Below are 5,263 nucleotides of genomic sequence, written 5' to 3'. Positions count from 1 at the left end.
ACAATATGGTCACTGTTAAGACAGTCTTAATTTTTCATAATGGAATTCCATTTTTCTTTTTACCCTTCCATTCAATTGTCTATTGTTTCAGGACAATTTAAAGACAAAAGCATCTAAATAAATAAAATTTACCTTAAAAGAATTTTTTAAATATTATTAAAATCTTTCAAATTATATAGAAGACATTTGTTAATTTGAAATTAATTTAAAAAATGAAAGTTGAATTAAAAGTTAAAATTTATATTTTTACTGCTTGTTAAATTCACTTTTCAATTCAAAGAACTTTTTAGTCTTAAAACCTCTGAAACTTTGAAATCAATATTTCTTCGTCTTTTGACAGATCATATGACAATAGAAACACAATGACATAAAAAAGACCACTCTATGACCACCACTTATTTATAAGAATATACATTAATTGAGACTGTAGGCAAATGGTTTGAATAAAACATTAAGCTTTAGGAACATTAAATGTTCATTTTAATGCTGACTTAAGAGAATTTTAATAAGTTTGTATTTGCATTTTCAAATTTTAACTAGGTAGTGAATAATACTTTACTACCTCACCAGATTATTATATAAATGAATAAATGCAGAAGCATTCAAAACCTGAGGAATCTTATTAATACAAAATGAAGAAAATCCATTATGCTAATAAATTCTGAGTGTTTATAAATTGCCTCAAGACATTTCAGCATAACAATATTAGAGTGTTCCTTGTTTTGCTAAATGCAAACCTATGATTGTGGTCTCTGTGATTATATTTATTTATAAGGTGCTCATAAAATATGAGTATAACAGAATATACTTCAAATTATCTGCATTTTTCTGTGGTAACGCCTGTTGAATGTTTGGTCACAGGTGCATCAGAGTTTTGTATAAAGATATCAACTTATGCTGATTTGCTCACTCAAAAATATATAAAGACAATGTAATGTAGCAAGGTGCCCAAAGACATAAAACTAAATTCCATTTTTTCCCTAGGTTTTGTTTATGTGAACAAGCTATTTTTAATTTGTACAATTTTTGTTATCTAGGAAATTCAAGTTTCCTTAGGCGGAGCTCAACATACATAAGGCAGGGATTTACAGTTGTGTCTGAGACGATAATTTTGATTTTCATAGGATGTGTGTAATTTTCATGCATATATGCTATCTTTTATGAAGGAAAGTAATGAAGCAATTATCCACCAACATGAGGACAAATGGATTCACATGCAAGTAGTGGGTAGTAACTAGGTCAGCACAAATTGATAAATGTGGTCAAAAATGACAGGTAGGAAGACAGAGACTCCTCCTTGAATAATGTGACATTTTAGAACTGGACCTTGAAGGAGCATATAGGTGAGTGGAGGTAAAATAAACAGCATAAGAAAAGGCAGAGGGGCAGGAAACTGCAGGATCTGTTCGTTGAATAACAAGGAGTTGCGTTTTGTGTGAAGGATAGCATAATATGCCACCCACAAACATGCCACTTTGATATATTGATTATTTTGAGCCTAAATTGCTTGAAAAACAGCAGATTCAGGAAGAAGCTTTTTCTGAATTCCCCTAATCTTCCTAAAGACAAATATTCAAAAGGAACTCAATTTTCATAAATCCTCTCTATGAGAGCTTCAATCAAGCGTGAAAGATAGACTTTTTAAAAAAAATTTCTTTGCAGTAAATATTTTTAACTGCATTATTGAGATATAATAAGTTGTGCATATTTACAATATAGAATTTGATTAGTTTTGACATATGTATACACTCAGGAAACCATCGCCACACCATCTTGGTTATGTAGCTTTATATTAAGTCTTGAAATCAGGTAGGATAAGTCTTCGAATGACTTATCAAAGGAGAGGAAACTAGAAGTTGACATCGCACCCAGACAAACTTTGTCACAAATTATTATGCTGTCTATTTACTCTTGTAAGGGCCCACTCACGTTTTCTGAAAATCATTTACTTTCACCTAAGAGGCCTATATCTTGCCCTCCTCTTTATTAAGGTGGTATTTAAGCTTGAATTCTAAGTCAACTCTTTGAGTTACTCATTTTTCCCTAGATATTTCCCATGTCAACAACTATAAAGAGATCAAGAGGATGGTGACTAAAGGACAGTGATTCAAATATGTGATAAAGGATGCAATGGCTAACAAGAGATCACATTTCATGTTTTTATTAACCCACTCAGTTCTTTCTATTTTCATTTCCTTCACAAACAGAGAAGCAAAATAGCATAGAGGCTAAGAAATAGAAGTTGAAGTTAGGTCAAATAGATTTGAGTGTCAGTGATACCACCTTACAGGTGTGTTATTGAACAAATCATGTAACTTCTCTAAACCTTGCTTTCTCAGCTGTTAAAAGGAAAATGCACACCTAATTATCATGAGAATAAGTATGACAATATACGTAAGGTAGCTAGTAGGATATACAGTTAGCATGCAATTCATGCTAGTTTAAATCTATGTGTAATGTGGTGATAATAACAGAGATTATATTTTTCCTGAAGGAGGGGATTCTGTAAACATTGTAAACTAATTGTGACTTAGTTCCCTTTACCTCTACTCCCAACACAGAGCTTCTTATTCTATCTGAACCAAGCAGCTGCTGGGACCCATCAGAGATAGATGTAACTAAGCCCTTGAAGTACATTGGAGGATGAGAGAAGGTCAGGTAGTGGAAGTTTCCCAGCACTTCTTCTCTTGGGGGCTGAATAGATGGCTGGAAAGTGCATCATCTTTGTAAATACATATAGAGAATAAAAATTGAAAATTGAAAAAACATTAAAAAGAAGCTAAAAAAGTAATGAATAGCAAAATATAAAAGAGTTGAAAATTGTATGAGACGGATGAATTCGTTTTTATTTTTTATTTATTTTTATATTTTATATTTTATATTTTATTGAATGAGGGCATTTAACTCTAGAGTTTTAATAGTAGAAGATGCAAAAAAATGAGCACGTAATAATGGACTTCTAATGACCTTATGAAAGGAAGTATAGTGGATCCTTGAATGATATAAGCTTTCCTATGGTTCCTATACTATGGAAAACACATATTACACATATACTCATAAAAAAGGAAACTTTCCAAGAGCCTTGCAGAAATGCAGAATCATCTTGAAATGTCAATAGTAGTTGTAATAGAAGCCAAATCTTCAGAGGATTCAAGAGTGAATGAGTGATAAAAAGGTTAATTTAAGGTCATTGGTCTTTTCTTGAGACTATTTGGTGATGAAAAGAAAGAGGAAAAGAGCTCAGTACTATAGCAAAATTGAGAAATTTGCATGTTTGTCTTTATAGTACAGAGAGACTTGAACATATATTTGTGAGATATAATAAATAGTTTACAGAAAATAGAGGCAATGAAATATACATTGAAGATGCAAAAATGGGAAAATTAATTAGGAATATTTGGAACTAGACTGATTATTGGGTGTGATAAAAACCCAAATATATTGGTTTATATTCTCACTGTTAGCCCTCTGAGGACAGGGGCCACATCTCTCTTGGTCACATTTATATTCTCAGTGCTCATTCCAGATTGTAATGTTCTCAGACAAATACTTGGTGTTAATAAATGGATACACAAGATAGAAAACATAGTCAGAAGTGTTAGCCTCATAAGGAAGGAAAAAGTGCAGTATGCATAAAGTTAGATTGAATGGTTGAAGACTTTGCAATGAATCAGTCAGAAGGAAAACTTTCGAGTGGGTAGATATTTTGATGTCAGTAAAAAGGGAGAAAAAATTGGTATATATGAATGATTTGGGCTCCAAAAGAAAATGTGTTTTTGTTTTATAAAGGTTAAAAGAAATACTTTGAAGTCAATTACAGCATATGTGAATCTAAGATCCAACATTTACAAATTGTATGATGTTAAGCAGATTAATCATTTCTGCGCACTTCCATTTTCTCATTTGTTGATGAGCAAATAATATCTAACTCACAGAATAGATTTAAAAAATGAAAGGTAATGCTAAAGATAGATCACCAGCCAAAATCTGTCACTTAGCAAGCACCGTACCTATTTTAACATTTAGGTTTCATTGAGGGATTATTTAGGACAGTGACCTGCAATGGGGAGCCAAGAAGAAGCTGCACGCTGATGAAGGCAGGGGTCCGAGTGAAGTCATCACCAACAAAGCGAGAAACCAAACCTGACAGATTAGCATCCGAACCTGACAGACTAACGCCGATATCCGGCTCTCCCATTTACCAGCTGCTCGGCCTTTGGAAATTCACATAACTTTCCTTTGCCTCAGCTTATTCCTCTTTAAATTAGGTATAACAATCTTGTCTAATTTAAAGAGTCGCTTTGAGGATTAAATGAGTTAATGTATGTAAAACACTTAGTATCTGGCACATAACAAGTGTATGAATATGTTAAAGTCAGGAGAAGGAAAGCATATTCAGGAAAGTGAGGAAGGGATGTGGACATTTACTTAAGGAGAATGCATGCGGAATGGGAAACAGAAATGGAATGGGTAGAGATGAGGTACAAGGTGAGGAAGGGCAGAAGGAAGTATGGCAAATGAACATAAAAATAAACAAAACAAATATAAAAACTCATTTGGACACTGGCTCAAACATATATTTTCATTATGTAATCTGAGGCCAGATTGGCACATGTCATGGGAATCCAAATAATGAAATAAAATTGTATTGTCCTGAAAATTGTATTTAAAAAGCAAACAAAATATTTTTGTTATTTTAATTGTTCTCCCATATCTCTTGTTCTGATTCATTCCTATTAACAGTTTTTTGGGAGAAATTTTTTTTTTCTTTTATTGTCACCTGTGATTAAAATATGTACTGTTAATTTAAAATTTGAAGAATTGACAACACATTTTTCTTTAAACATGTCTCAACTAGAGCTTTTCAAGACTTCTATTATAAGGCTTAAAATAACAGAAATCTTGTACTGTGGTGGATTCTACTCAAATTTTAAACTAGGCATATCTAGCATGAAATATCGAAAAATTGAAATAATAGTACAAATATGACTAGATATGTTCTATTTCCTATACAAAGAGTTCAAGAAAGTGAAATTCTCCATTTTTATATTTAACTTTTGTATATATGAAAATTATATATATTATTAATACATACATGGAAAGAGAGAGAAAGAAAGAGAGAGAGAAGTATATAATGGGGTATTATTAATCCGCATTGACCTAAAGCTCCAATCAAGAGGATAGTTATATTATGTTAGAAAATATCTGGAAAATAAAGTAATGATGTTTTTTAAAAAATGCCTTTTAAAAATTTGAAATTAAG

This window comes from Pteropus vampyrus, unplaced genomic scaffold (genome assembly GCF_000151845.1).
Source record: "Pteropus vampyrus isolate Shadow unplaced genomic scaffold, Pvam_2.0 Scaffold5, whole genome shotgun sequence".
In the NCBI taxonomy this organism is placed as follows: Eukaryota; Metazoa; Chordata; class Mammalia; order Chiroptera; family Pteropodidae; genus Pteropus; species Pteropus vampyrus.
Note: the sequence above shows the minus strand (reverse complement) of the source record.